The following is a 16,806-nucleotide window of genomic DNA, read 5'->3' as shown; positions in this document are numbered from 1 at the left end:
TTTTCTGAATATTTTTTTTCAATCTGTAATATAATATGGCAAAACTTCACGAACGAAGATTTGGGAAGGCCTGTCCCCATGTGGGTGTGCCCTTCCAGCCTGCGCAGTGGATTTTAGGTGAGGCTCAGCGTGCGCAGAACTGGCCCCACCGTTTAAGTCCTGAGGTTCATCTGCCACGGCCGAGCGAGCTTGGACGGTGTCAGTGAAGTCCTCAGGACTAGAACCTACAGCACCCAGCATTTCCCAGGAGGTCTCCCATCCAAGTACTAATCCGGGGCTGACCCTGCTTAGCTTCCGAGATCTGACGGGATCAGATGTCAGGGAGGCATTTAACTGCCCATTTTTTCAATCTAATAGGCTTGAATTTATCAAAGATAAACAAAGATGGTCAGAAATGTTTCCTTGGTAAATTTTTAGGGAGAATCCAAGTCAATGTGGTCTCAAGAACTCATACGGCTTCAGATGCAGATTTTTTGGGGCTTGTTGCTCTCCAGAAAGTGATTGTGAGACAGAACAATGTAACAATTAACAAAAAACTTAGCCATGTGCACAGTGCTAAGAAGCTGTACAAGGCCATGTCTTAACTTTCTCACAAAACACTTCCCACCAAAATGCAGTTTACATCATTAAAAATCTGATCATCAAGATTACAGGAATCTGCTTCTCAATATAAGGAAGTCTCCAAATGCCCATTTTAGTATTTTTATCTACAGACACTTCTGTAGAGTGAAGATATTAGACAATTGCCTGTCCTGATGCATTACTAACCACCCTCATCTAACAGTACTGTAGAGTTTCATTGCTGATTTATATTGTAAGAAACCACTAGGTTTCAGAAAACTAGTGGAAACCAAAGCTTTCGGGAAAACTACATAAGAGGGTCTGGTGCAATAAACACCTGAAGATAAATACAAACACCAATGTCTACAGAGCCATTATACGATCTACTTTTTTATATGGGTCTGAATCATGGGTGATCTGCCACCACCACATGTAACTCCTCAAACACTTCCATCAGCGCTGCCTCCATTCAATCATAAACATCCATGGGTCTGATTATGTGACCAATGTGTCTGTTCTTGAACAGGCAGTGGTCACCAGTACTGAGGCCATGCTGATGAGAACGCAGCTGCCCTGGGCAGGGCACTTCTCCAAGATGGAGGATCACCGCCTCCCAAAGGTTGTGCTCTGTGGTGAACTCACCACCAGCTGCCGCAAGAGAGGAGCCCCAAAGAAGAGATACAAGGACTGCCTGAAACAACACCTCAGCCTTGGCCATATTGACTGCCACCAATGGTCCACTCTGGCCTCCAATCAGGATTCGTGGAGACACACCGTTCATGAGGCTGCTGCTTCCTTTGAGAACACACACAGAATCAGTCTTGAGGAGAAAAGACAATGCAGAAAGAATCGTTCCTCACCAACATCACCTAAGGAGACTTTCTGCTGTGCCTTTTGTGACCAGATTTGCCTATCTCGTATCGGCCTTTTTAGCCAGTAGTACCCTTGCAGCAAGCATGGGTAGTGCCCTTCCCAAATCTTCATTCGTGAAGCCTAGCCTTGAAAAATGAACAGATGTCCAGTGTTAGACACTAGCCCAGTTAAGAAAATCATAACCCTTTTTTTATTCAACTAATACTTCAAGGTGCAAAATATTCAGGGGCTATAAAGATCAGAAAAATGTGGATGTATAAGATGCTCAAGCTGAGAAAACTCCTATAATGTACCTCTTCTCTTTGAGTTTGAGTGCAGATACAGATCATTATCTATATTTCTTATGAAAGCATTTAAACACTAAGTTGCTATTATCAGTAGAATTATTAATATGATTATTCAAAAAACATATGCACTTATTTAAAAAGCATATAAACTTATTTATTCACACATACTTCATTTACACAGAAATTCCCACTAATTATCTGTCCATTTCTCAGTTTGGACGCCCTTTCCAACAGTAGACTCAAGAACGGAGTCTCTGGCACACCGGTGTCTTCTCTATAGGTGTTTATAAAGTCCATCAGAGGTCTGTTTCATCATGCATATTTATAACCCAGTAGTCTTCATCTGCATTCATGCAGTCCCTGACCTCTTAGATGCATCCTAAGTTGCACAACCATATAGCCACTGTGTGGAGGAGGCCTTGTGGTCTCCTGAGACTATCCATTCCTTCAGAACTGGCAGCTCTTCTGAGCTGATGAAACCTACGGAAACTTTCAGACACTGCTTTCTCAGCATATAGGTTTCCTCATTTTTATCTTCTGGGCATTGGCAACAATTTCTCTCTCCAAAGCAATGGATAAACTGTAGTAGCCACTTACACACAAGCACATAAGAGATATTTATGACTGTCAAAGACAATGGAGAGAAGGTACACTTATAAAGAAATCATATTCCCATGAAATTCTGCCACACTCTCAGAGCACTTATTAATTTTCTTGTATAAATGCATCATTCCTATAAGGAATCAGAACCACTCTGATTCCTAACTGGGATGCTTCAACCATATTGTCTTGGTTTGAGATAAGCAACTGCCAACCCCCCCAAGTACAGAGAGAAAAGCCTCCCTCCTAACACCAGGGAAAGGGAGGAAAAGAGGGGAAAGAAAAAAAAGTTTCAAACCACGTTTATACTAAAACTACATATATTTTTACAGAAAGGAAGAGACAATTAGAAGAGAGTACAAATATACACACACAAATCTGCAACAACAAATTCCCCACTTCTTAATGAACACACAAATTCTACTGTCCTAACTACACATTACTTAAGAAGAAGCTTATTCCCCAGGGAGACAAACTCAAGCAGAAAGGAGAGACCCAGAACAACACATTTTACTTTCCTGAGGTACCCTGTGAGCCAGTGGTGGGCCTGGTCCTCTCCATGCCCCCTGGGACAGCATCATGCATCCTCCCAAGAGGAAGGCTGAGAAACGACTGCCTTAACCACTCCCACACTGGTTCCTACTTCCCTGGAGATGATGTCATAATGCGGTATGAAATACAAAATTACTGGCTAGAAGAGGTCAGCTGTTAGCTCAGCCCAGCTCAAGTCAACTGACAGCTTCGGCCTAGTCCAAACTTCAGAGCTCAAATCTAGGCCCACCAAGGTGAACCCATAACACATATTTCCACAGTTGGATTGCACAGGTTTTAGGTAGTTCACAAAAACAAACTACATGAGGTCTAATCTGTCTCATGCCAAAACTTTGTTTCTTCTCTATCTCAAATCATGACCAAGAGTTATAAAATCAAGGAAGCAAATCAAAAGATTTTTTATTGGCTTTTAATAAAAATATGTTAAAGATCATGAGCTTAGTCACAGCAATACTTTGCCATGTCCTAATCTTCTCTTATCTTTGTATTCCACACTCATTCTTGTTATAATGCCCTTTAGCTGTAATACTAAAATTGTTATCATATAATTTGAACAAAAATGTAGCTAAAGTTAGTTTATGGTATCCGTTCAGCACATAAAAACAAGAAAACATCAAATGTTAAGAATGACTCACTATGAAATTACCAGATCACTTTTCTGTAACAACCTAAATTTTCATAGAAAGTTCCAGCGACAGAGATCTTTTCCATGAGGACAGTAGAAGTTACCAACACTAACTTATCATTCCCTACACATCCCACTCAAACAAAAAGCATTGTACTGGGAAAAGAAAGGGGTGTGTGTTTTGTATTGAGGCCTTCATAAAGTATTAGAAGTCAGATCTTTAGAAAGAACCATCTGCTTGTCATCAACAAGTGATTTGCTGATGACAAAGATTTTTTTAAGCTCTTATATACATAAGAAGTTTCTGATATGACTCAGAGTTTCAAATAGATAAGATAGATTTAAAAAATTGTCCAAGTTTCAGGGTTTTTACACTTCTAACCTCCTAGATACCTCACCAACAAGACAACAGCCAAAGCTCCAACTGAAATGTAGTATTTAAGTATCTGCTTAACTTTAAACAGAAAGAAATAGTTTAGTTGAATTTATTGCTTTATTCTCCTTTTTAGACCTAGGCATGTGCTTAAATATGTTACTGAATTGAAGTCAAGGTCAATATCTGGTTCACTCAGACCAATTAGTCATTTAGCAGCCTTAAAAAGAACATGCCACAGATCCAGAGGCTGATCAATACACACTAGACTGAGTGGCTGGAGTCAGGGCCAGAAGATGAAGTTACCAAACAATAACTAATTAATCAGCAGCGCCCCACTGGGGACTAAAATGCTAATTGAAGTAGAACTAATACAAGTTTGAGATAAAATAACCCTGGAGTTAGACAGATCAACCACTGAGACAAAATCACTTTAAATAGGATCTGTCTCTCATCTACCTAGGAAAGCTTCTTGTTATTAATTATTTATTGAACAATCTCTCCCCTTAGAAGTTATGTGTCCAGCCACCAAGGAGGATAACATAACTTCTATAGAGCTAACATCTGCTCATTCAGAATTCAAAGCACTTCATCAAATAGTTATATCAACAGTATCATGATGAAAAGGAATGGCACAGAGGGAATTTGAGAAGCTTCTTCAGAATACAAGGATAGGAGGCAATTCTGAGCAGTTTAACATTCCGTGTTATATAGCGTTCCATTGTGTTTACAATGGACATTTTACAACCATATACTATAGCAATCAGCATATTACAAACAGCTATATGAACTGATTTTAATATTGCTCTTGAAATTTTTCTTGACTTTTAAAACATTCATTTAGCTCTTGAGAGGTGATGTGAGAATCTTTTCTGAAAACTATAGCATACCACATAAGAAACATTTATCTAATATTCACTGGCAGGAGAATTAGGCTGGGTAGAAGTGTCTAAGATTCTCAATCATCTTACTCAAATATATAGGAAAAAAATGACATGGAAAACAAATTTTGACATTTCTCGAAACACATGATGGCATGAAGAGCACAAAGGCAAAAAGGTAAGTTTTATTGATAAGTTTTCATACCCTGCCCATTCAGTTGTCAAATTGAATACATCCAGAGACCAACTTAAGAGTCAAAAAGAACATTCACTGATAAATAATAAAATATATAGGGAGCCAGTGAGAATGCAGGAAATATTTCCAGATCCTAGTACATAAAAGACAGTGACAAGCTAAGCACAAGTTTAAGAAATTGCAATCAATCAGTTAATGAAGTAAAAAGTAAAACAAATTCCCAACTTGAGATATGTCTTTTTTTAAATTGACTCCCCAAAATATTCTCAAAAATTATACAACTTAATATATTTGCCCTATGCTGAACATAGCAAAAACCATTATCGTATTGCATATGACCTAATTAATACTTTATTTATTACTTCAAGCTTTGTTCTCACAATGACTGCAAAATGAGAAAATATGAATACCTACTTTGAAACACAAGAGGTGACACTAAAAATTTATAAAAAATTAATTCAAGCATTACTATTAGAGAAAACAATACACAATTACTACTACCATAAGTAGATGTCAAAACTATTGTATATTTAGATACACCTTGTTTGTGTAGATATTAAGGCCAAGATGTGCTTGATTTTTTTCCCTCATTCACAAATATGGCATGCAATAAAACACTGTTTACTTGCTGTATATTTAGTAGGTACATTAGAATTAAAATTATATTCCTTTTTGCTTTCAAAAGCATAGGAGTGAAACATACATGGTGGCTTGCAAAAAGATGACTCCAGCTATGGGAAATGTGACCTAAAACTAGCATTGCCAAGTCCACTAACCCATGTCCCTGTGGATCATGGTGACTCAACCCCTTTCCCGGGAATCCTGTTCCAATGCCTGAGAAGAAAATAAGAGGAAGACACAAGTATTTCACAGAGTAACTATATGTGCTATATACTGTCATTCTAGGCCATTGTATGCTTTCCTAACCAAAAATGATATTTCAAAACTGTTAGACACCAGATCAGTGATTATTGGATCAAAACCACATTGTGCATTTGTGCCTGTGTTTGTGTGTGTGTCTGTGTTTGCGTATGTGTTTGGGGGGGGTGTCTGTGTCTGTGTTTCTGTGCATGTATGTGTGTGTCTGCGTGTCCGGGGAGGGCTCCAGGCCTCCAACAGGTGCCCCATGCCCACCCAGGATGCCAGTCGGGTCTGTGGCCACGTGGCTGGGGCCGGTGTGGGGCACCTGCCAGTCAATGAGGGCTATCTGATGACCCACCCACACCACACCCTGCAGCCTCTGACTGGCTGTGACACCTGTCACTCTGGCTAAGAGAGACAGTGATTGGCCAGTAAGCCAAAGGTGTCACCCGGGGGAGGGCAACAACAGCCACAGTCTATAAAGAGGCAGCACAAGGGCTCTGTTGGGTTCTGGCCTGGTCTCTTGACATGTCAACCTGTGACCTTCTGAGTGGTAACTATGTTCTTCTCTCTTTGCTCTCTTAATCTCTCTTCCCTTATCCTTTTCTTCCTCTTGTGGGTAACTTAAACACTTACTTTCTGTAAGTTATGGGCACGTCACTTTAAGTTGTGTGGAACTTGTGTCTGCTAAGTGTAGCAAAGATTCTCTGTAGTAATGTTTGCTAATCCTGGTAATCTGTTGCAATGTGTTTGTGAAGTTGCTTGTTGCTCCTGCAAAACCTTTTAGCCAAAATGCCTATTTTGTCACCAGATTAAAAGAAATCTCTTAGAAAAATCTATGGGTAGTTATTCTCTGGATGTGAACTCAAGGTACCAAAGAACCAATGGCTTTGCCAGGGTTTGGTTAGGCAAAATCTCTTGAAGCCTGAAATTATGATGTATGCCTGAAGTTGGACCAGGTTGTAACAAAAGCTAATGGATGGAAGGGCTTCGATGTACACAATACCAAATGCTCAGAACAGCTTGCATATGCAGTGACTTCATATTTTCTTGCTGTAGTTGCTTTAGTGTTTTAGCCATCTAAGTTTCTGATAGTGTTGAATCTCCTTTTGCAGGTTTATTGAGGTGATTCTAGTCTCATCAGTAGTGCCATGTCGTTCAATAGTCTTTCTTAAGATTATTACAAGAATGAAAGTGGTATGTTAGTGCCTTCCCCTCCTTCTGTCTTTAGTTATGAAGGAGATAGATCCAGTCTCCTACTCCTACACTATAAAAACCCTGTTCAAGGTACCTCTAGCAGATATTTCACTTTCTGTACACTGCCTACAGCCTGTCTTCTAAGATCATGCCTTGACTGAGCCTCATGCAAAGTCAGCTGAAGACAGGGCCACATACTTGATTACAGTTTTATGCATTTGTCAAAATATCTTCATTTAAAACCTATGTGGGACATTAAAAACTTAGACTTGCATATTCATTTTACCTGACTTATAGCTGAGATGTCTTACAGCTGAGTGGAGGATGAAATCTCCAGTAGGCCTAGATGTAGACAGTGGGTAATGAAAAGGGGTGGAACATATGCCCTGTCTGCTTCTTTTAATGTTCTGCTCTTTGAGTGAGACAGGCAGCAGGGTTGTGAAATCCTGTTTTAGATACTTACCTATGTCCTTGATGGCAACTTGTCACTAGTTTTCAGTCATTAACTACACTGGCAAGGCGAACAGTTGAAAACCAGGAGCTGCAGTATTTGAGCAAACTTTAGTTCACTGGTACCTTTCACTTTTTGTTGTGTGATTATAATTGGAAGGAAATTTCAAATACTGTACTGTGTATATGAAATGTTTTGTATTTATTTCTAATCATCTTGCAAAAGATCCAAAAAATAATCTTTTCCAAAGAGTTTGTAGAATAATTAGTTGATGCAAAAATGCAGACAAGACGCACTAGAGCCCACAGGTTTCCTATTTCATAAATACGAAAATCAAGTTTTGTGTCTATTGTGGTGTCACGTGAAAGGGAGAGGGGCAGAAAAGGAAAGATTTCCAGTCCCACCTGTATTAATATAAAGTTAATAGCTATAAGCATCTCCAGAAAATCAGTCTTTGGACCCAACACTGCCTGTCGAACTATGGGCAGCACACAGGTTGGAAGGATCTCTGACCTCTGCTGAGACCACACTTAATAGCCAGAAAAGAACTTTCTCCACAACAGCTCCCAAAATAACATTATAATACAAGTATGTGACAGTTACTGTGGGTTTTGTGTTGCCAGTGATAACATTTAGCTGCAGGATTGTATTTAATTGATGACAAAAGACTCCAAAAGAAACTGGCACAAAACACATTCAGAGACAAGCATACCAAACTTAAGTTTCAATACAGCAATGTATCCCACTCCCACGATAGACAGAAACTAAAAACAGAAAACTACCAACCAGAAACAAAACCATCCAAAACACAAATCTAGACACCCCCCCTCAACACAGGGCAATAAAATGGCTAGGACACCACCTTCTCTGTAACACAAAGCAAAAGGAAAGAACAGAGCTGCTTCTGATCAACACACATGTTGAAAAGGAACTGCACACTGAAAAGGACAACAACTAATATAAAGTAAGGTATATACCTAGCAAGTTGTAAAGTGTAAGGCAAGTTACTGTTATTAGTATTAAAGTAGCAAAACATGGTTAGTAAATAAGGTTCTTATGCAGTAAGAGTCAAAGTAGCTGTAAAGTAGAAGTAGAAGCATAAGATATAAAATAGAATGTATAAAGTAATAAGCTTTGTAAGAGAGTAAAGTATAAGATATAAAGTATAGAGAGCACATGGTTTTTCACCCCTACATTGTCCAAAGAGGTGGTAGGAGACAGGACAGCTGCGCTCAGCTACCACTGCAGAGACGATGATTGTTTCTCCCCAGTTTTTGCTCATGCCCAATCTCCTTTTATACTTTATTTTCCTTTAGGTATTTTGGATGACTTTAGTAAATAATTGGTCTTGGGCTGATAGACAGCATAGGCCTGAAGGGCTCCCTGTTTATTTGTAAGATATTGCAAAGGATGGCCATGTCATCTCCGCAACACTCCATCCTTTATTAATCTTACCATTCTGGATTTAGCACTTTTGGAAAGTCACTGCGATGTCTTTGTCCTCTGACAATGGCTCTGGGAGCATCCCTCTAGGGTGGGGGGGCTGAGGCATTTCCCTCAACTCATCAAGACCTTATCAGGGCTATCACGCCACACATGGGAACAGTGAATCTTAAGAGAGATTTTAATAAGGAAAGGACAGCAATCACAAAGCATTATATTTTTGACCTGGGCCTTTGTCTGAGTTCTCACCTCGGCAGTGTTTTTCTCAACAATCTTAAACTTGTCACAGCCCAAGCACTATTATCCCTTCACTTTTGTTTCCAAACTATTTGCACCTCTCTGTGAGGACTCAGAAATACTATGCTGCCAATCTATTTAATAATAAATAACCAACTGAATTCAAAATCCAAATATTGAAAAATTTTAATCAACCACTTCCAACCCAGCATCAGAATATGAGAATTATTTGTAAATTACTCTAGAAAAACAAATCCAACAATATTGAAATTGGCTGTCAGCGTGTCTCACATTAGTTATTATAAATTATTCACTTCCTAATCCAAAGCAACAGCATCCCTATATCCAATTTATGAACAACACCTGAGTCTTGCTCAGGGTCCTCAGTTAGTCATCTCTGCTAAGGATTAAATTAGGGTGTAATATGCATTTTTTCCTTCAAAAATGAGAAATAATGAGGCACTGGTGGAGAATATATGGCTAAATTTGCTGCAGCAGCAGAAAATATTGCAATGATGCTGCTTGTACATCTGCGGATTTTGATACTGTAAGTACAAGTTCATTTCTTTTTCTATGGCCTCTATGAAGACTAGCAGGAAAATAATGAGTGATATTATAGAGACCTCTTCCAGTGTTCCGTCTGAATTAAGTTTCTCCCAGTCTTCATCTTACAGAGGTCAGATCACATTAATCTTATTGTCATGCATAATGCAACTAACATCAGAAGTGAATTAAATCAATACAGAGAGACTTGTACCATCACAGAATACTAGTGAAAGTTTTCCCAAATGAAATTAGCTTATTATACCTCTTATCTTATATAACATATATTTATATTAATTGTTAAACATAGTAGAAAAATGTATCTCTTAACTATAACACTAGACATCTCAAAAGTACAAAGATTGTGCATTTTATTTGTGATTTCATTTTATTTATTTTGATACTAAATGCTTTCCTTCTCCAATTTAACTGCAGCAAGCTATTTCATGTTAAACCAGAAAACAGTCAAAAAGAGATTTTTTTTAAAAAAAAAAGCAAAGGCAAACAAATACACAAATAAAAATAATCAAAAAAAGCCAACAAAACAAAATCAGATTTATGTTCTTGCATTTCCTTTTTTGAACATAATTCCCGACAATTTTCTAAAGTAGTAAACTTGATTGCCATATATTGTCTCCCTTTCAGGATCATATTGCAAAATAAAACCCAAATAATTCTATATTACTTTTGCTGGAAAAATCACTAGAGCAGATTAGTTTAGGACTTCAGACTTAGCAATTTTCCTTCTAGACATGGAAAATTTTTGGATACAAAGTACATTCTTTAGATCTTTATATAGATGTACATGTATGCATATAGATATACCTTTATGCATGTATGCACACATATTCTTTTCAAGATTAAATTCTATCTTTCTATGACCTTAATTGAAACTTTGCCCACGTAAATTAAAAAGCAATTTCCTTCCCTGAAACAGAAGAGACATGCAAGTCCTGAGCTACCTACAGTGTGGTTTTGAGAGGATTTTATTGTTCCACTTAGTGTTTCTCACTTTGCAAGGGTTCTCAGATAAATTGACTAATGGTGCAGAGGCCACAGGAGGACAATTGTACAATAGTTGTTCACAGACCTTTAGAACAAGTAAAGCAGTAGATATTCTGTTAATGGTAGCTGTCTGTTCAACTGCCTTGTTTTTTTTTTTTAGATGCCAATTTTATGTCAATGTATGTGGATCAAAACAATATGGGAAAACTTCTGTTAATGAAACGTAAGAAACTGAGCTGTACTTATTTAGAACAATATTGCAAAAAAAAAAAAATCCCAAAATAATACCTTCTAGTAGTGTTTCTGAGGTGCTGAGTACTAAATGTTGAAATTCCTTAAAAAGAACAAAAAAAATCAACTCATGACCCAGTTTTAATTGTCATTTTATCTGCTTTATATAATCCAGCAGAGTGAACGAGATAAGCATTATATTTCTGAAAAGGATTAGATTGCACTTACAAGAAAGTGTTTTTAAACACATATTCCATCATGGTAGATGGAAACCCTTACAGAAAATGACCTGTGCTCCAAAAACACCAGCTTCAATTTGCACATTTTATCTTAATATTTCTAAAGCAAGACACGTCTCATACATTCTAGCAGGTCCATAAGCACAGAATCATCAGGAAAGAGCAGAGAGAAAGGAAGAGAAGGGGTAGGGTAGGGAACAATAAGAGAGAAAAAGGGAAGCAGCAGTATGAAAACCAAAAATCACACAATTCAGGAAGATCACATATTCCAGAACAAGTGGACTTTTTTTACAAGCTTCATTATAAAAAATTATCAATTTGCATTCAATGTAATATGTGTCAAGAGGGGTGTCTTGGGTTGAGCTGGCAAAACACCAAGGGTCCAAGACGGAGAGAAAGGGTTCCTCCTCCCCCCAACCATCCAAGGGAAAAAGAAGAGGGAGAGGGAAAAAAAAACCCCTCAAACCAGGTTTATGCTGAAACTAACTACATGTATTTATACAGAAAAGAGAAAATTAAGAGAGAGCTACAACACAACATACACTTACACAAGTTATGTATAGTATAACAAGATATAACCTCCCACTCCCCAGTTAATACAAAGCCCATTACTCTAGATTCATAAGCACTCTAAAAGACACCCTGCAAGAAAGAGAAAGTATAACAACAAAATATTTCTACTTCCCTGAATTCAAACAAAAGGCAAGTAGAGGCAACAGGAGCAGGGGCCTAGCAACACTAGAAGAGCTGCAGCAGTCCTTCTTCTACTTCAGCCATGAAGGAACTGAACTAACACCTCCCACTGCTGCCCCATATCTTAAGTTTGCGTCATCTGGTATGAAATACTTCCTTAGTTACCCAGTCAGGTGATAGCTGTCTCCCAATCCACATAGATTCTCTGTGCCCGCTAATTTGAGGCCTAGCTAAAACCTCTACAAGGGAAAAAAAAATGAAAAGAAAAGATATGCAAACAGGACATATGTATACCATACACACTTTTAAAAGTCAGGAACATAACAGGATTAGGAGCTTTTTTTTTTTCCAAGTTATGTGGCTTGAATTATATGGAAAAGAATAACGCCTATGTATTTAAGCTAAAGTACTTTCTAAATAATAGTAAAATAATGCACAGACACTTTCTAATTCACATCTTAACAGACAGAAGCTCATTTCAGTCTGAACAATCATTTAAATATGTTTTCCACCTCTGTGAAAAAGTGTCTGCAAGGCTGATGATATGTGATGTCATACCTGTCTATATGTTTAATGCCACGCTCTGGCCTTTATAAAATCATAATGCTCCACAACTTCACAACAAAATGTTTTCAAATCTATCTGTCCTAGTTCAGCAGCCAGGACCAGTTTATCCCTCTGTGGGTGTGACCAAAGCTATGTATTCTACACCCTCTATCCATTTCCGAAGAGGTGTTAACAGTGGACCATTTGCAGCAGCTGCCCAGGGCACACCCGACTCCTCAGGCTGTGAGCTGGGTGTGAAAGACACCTGTGAGATAAGAGATGTGATAACTCCCTCCAGGAAGTCATTAGTACCTTCACACCCAGTCTGAGAGGATGTGTCTGCTAATGGGCCAGCAACAATGCCAAAATACCCCATGACTCACAGAGTCAGATCACCCATTGTGTAACTTCCCGCCCTGGGGGAGGTACTGGGTACTCCCAACTGAACCTGAGGGTATAAAATCTTGGGGTTTGAAGACCTCAGGGAACCTCTTGTTGGATCCAGAGAAGGACCAGAACCTCAACAGCAGGAGACCACCACTCTCGACCAGACTGCAACCATCATCTGCACCAACAGGGTTTTTTCACTTCCTTTTGCTTTGGGCTTGGGGGAACCACACGGGGCTCAGCACAGGGGCCAATAAACACCACTGTGTTTGTGTCCCAGGATGCTGGGTTATACTTCTGGGTTTCGTGGGTTAAAACCAATTTATCTTTGTGCCATTGAATTTATTGTAATATTGTTATTGAATTGTAACTGTGACTTATAATCTCTTTTGTGTTGGGTTTGTTTCTCCTTTTTTTGGCAAGATACTGCAGTTAAAAATCCAGGGTTTTTCTAATAATAGTTTCTTTAAGCATATTTGGATTACTTAAACACTGTATTGCCTATTTAACATTTTAGATTACATATAATAATATCTAAAGATATGGGATCTTCAAAGTACAAAGAAATCTTTCTATCCTTAACTCCACTCTAGTACGATTTTTTTTAAAGAAAGATTCAAAGAAAATAAAGGAAAATAGTAAAAAAATGGAACAAAAAGTGTTCAGAAACTGAGCATGTAATAATCAAGCATAATAGCCCAAGAATTGCCTGCTGTTGAATGAACTATCATGATTTTTTACAGACATCTTATACACCCCAGACTAAGAGAAACTATAAAAGGTACTGATGTTATGCTAATATATTAAATAATCTTCACAATTGGTCACGGGGGAGGAATTAGACCTCAGATTTAGGATTATAGCCAGTATTAAAACAATTAAAATTTCCAGATAGTTACAAAGATATAAAATATTCTTTTCCCTTCATCCTGACTCCTATGTTCCCAGTGTTGCTATTAGAATTCAGTTTTATTTTAGTTGTGAAACCCAGTTCTCTTGATCATATATATCAGTCTTTTGCACTGGTAAGTGCTTGCAAACTGGAACAATGGCTATAAAATCAAGTTCTTCAAGGAATCCTTGAGACCTCTTTTCCTACTGCAGTATGCCTTTGTGCCATGTCAAAGGAAATTTTTAACCCAGACAAATACACTTATGCCTGTGCACACACTCTGCAGTAAACAACTACATTAATGAATTTATTCTGAAGAAGTCACCTTACATCAAGTTTAAAGTTTAAATAAAGTGCTCTTAATGCAAAGGTCCTTCATAACTCTTACATTACCCCATTACTGTATTGCTGTGTTAGCAAAGCTATATTTGACTGCTCACTTGCCCATTCCTGTCTTCATCACCAATGATCATCATAACATTTTCTAAAAGTACTTCCTTTCTTCATGGAACTTTCCTAAACTGGTCTCTGAAGTTGCTTCATGCCCCTCTGTCAACCCCACTGATTCATAAAGTCAAGAAATGCTTGCAAAGTTACTAATATTGAGATAACAAGTGTTACTATAAATATTTTATGTGATTTACTTTTGCTTTCTTTCTCTTATCTAGCCTATAATTTTCATTACAGCTTTTGGACTGGGCAGGGATTCAATATTGTTATTATAAATACATAAAAAGAGAATATTTTGATTATCTAAAATTAAGATTCAAAATATTAAAGCAAACAAAAAATCTATGTGCTTAAATATAGATGGACAAAGATACAAAATATAATAATCAATTTAATAATATTAGCACATTTATATTTTGATTCCTATCACAACTCTTGCTTGTTTATTGTAGCTCTGGATTGTGATTTTAGTAGGACTATCTCATACTTATATTCTCAATATTGTATTTATTATCATATTTATAGTGTTAAGTGAAAACGCCACAAAAATAACTGCTAAGAGAAAGTTTTGTATTCTAATAGGAGGAAGGCATTTATTGACAATGTTGGAGGCAAGACAGTTCATACTGGGGAAAAACTTGCCTAACTTGTTTTTGTAAAATAGGCTATTTATAGTCTTAAGTTCATAGTTAACATCTTCTAATTTTCATATTAATGACTGGGCAAAATCTTGGGCAAAGCTCTCCTTTTGGCTTTGAATTTGGGTAGTGGTCTCTTGACTTCATCCCTCGGAGTGGTCTTGAAGTGTCTTCATCACTGTTGGACTTCTGCCGTTTCTTTGTTCAGTGACATGACCTGTCAAACTTGTAAAACCTTGGCTCTAATGCTACAAAAGCTTGCGTCTTTACTATTTTGCTCTATTCATATGTCTTCCACTACCTGATTTATTGCCCCTGGTTTATGGTACAATGAACTCAGAGATAACCAAGTCCTGGTAAAGAAAACAGAACATGCTTAGTGATAAAGATTAAGCAAACAGGGCTAAAACCTGGGGAGTGGGTTTGGGAATCGGGCCTTGCTCCTTCTCATACAGTATCAATTTTTTGCCTCTGAACTCTTGAAAATGTCATCTTCATCTTAAATCTATATGGAAGGATGGTCTTGACATTGGAGTTTTATTTTCTTTTTAAGTGGACTTAGCATGACTTGTTTCTGTTTATTAATTTCCTTGTGCATTGAAGATATTTTTATGTAATAGTTATGAAGAGGAAAATGTGCAGATTAAAAATACAGATGAGTTCTCTATGACAGAATGGCCTTCTCTGGGAGGATGAGTGTCTCTATGGGAAAGGATTCTGAGGTCTCTCCAGGCATCATGATTGGGATTCCCATGATTTGGATGTTGAATGTATTTCCCTGTTGAAAATATTGTATATGGAAAAATTTTTGTTATTTGTTCCTTTTCCCGGAAAATCCTCTCATGTCACTCTGCATTCATAAACTGCTTGGCTTTGCTTCATAATCTTCTTAGTGTTCTTGATATTTTATTTTATGTCATTTGATGTTAGTTTTTTCCCTCCTGATATCTTCTATTACTTTGTTAGTTACCCATATGAGTCTCTTGTCCTTTCTTTCATTATTATTTCTGAGTTGTGACACTTAGTTCAGAAATACTTGGATTTACTTTCTTAACTTTTTAACCTATGTTACTTCTGTAATAACAATTCAGAATGTCAACCCTGGAGGTTTGAAATTCCCTTTTGTTGATGTGGATACAGCATTAGTAGGAGGGTTACAGTTTGTTGCATCAACTGAAGACAGCCTCCATATTTTACAGACATACCATCTAACATAATATGCTATAATTCATACCTTTAAAGCATGTTCACTCATTTCTCAAGGTAGAAGATATACGGAGCAATAGGAAGTTACCTCTACCCTGGTTTCTCTCTGTTTTTATTTTCTATCAGAAAATGAGTATCTGTAGCCCACATAATTATAACAAAAATTTTTTTGTTTCCTAAAAAATTTGTCACTCCTTAATAAAACATTAGTGTTTTGTTCCTAACTTCACCAAATTAAGGACACTGAAAGGTAAAATTTTGTATTTATTTTTTGTTTAAAAGCTAGATATTTGCTGGTACTTGGCCTTTTATTTTTCCATGCTAATGAATGCAGTCTAATTTCTAAAGGAACGTCTGCGCTTGAATCTGCCACCATCTTCTTATGTGAGTTAGTCTAGTTTAATGAGCTTCCTGACTGACAATGTACTTGATTTTACTAGTAGGTTTCTGTTTCAAATTACTTCCCCATTAGCTTTGACTGGAAGTGGTTACCATCTGATAGATGTTCTGTGTTACTTTCATGAAGAGTGAGTTTCAGGGCTTTATCTATCCACAGTAGTTGAAAGTGAACAGGTGTGTCCATCATTAAACTTCCAACATCAAATGGCATCTTTCTAGGTGTTGTAAGAAGTGAAGAGAATCAAAACTGAGTTCTCCTTCCCCCTGTTGAAGCAATCCAGCTGTTAATTGATAGCAGTTGTTTTTTTAATCAAAGAATATGTGACTTTCACTGTAAATGGCCCAAAAGTAATTGCAAAATACATTGCATTGATCTGAACACTTAAAAGATTGAATAAAGAATTTTGTTTGGGTTACCAGATCTGACAGAACTTCTCATG

This window comes from Pithys albifrons, chromosome 2 (assembly GCF_047495875.1).
Source record: "Pithys albifrons albifrons isolate INPA30051 chromosome 2, PitAlb_v1, whole genome shotgun sequence".
NCBI lineage: Eukaryota > Metazoa > Chordata > Aves > Passeriformes > Thamnophilidae > Pithys > Pithys albifrons.
The sequence above is the reverse complement of the archived record's forward strand: the minus strand, read 5'-3'. Positions refer to the sequence as shown.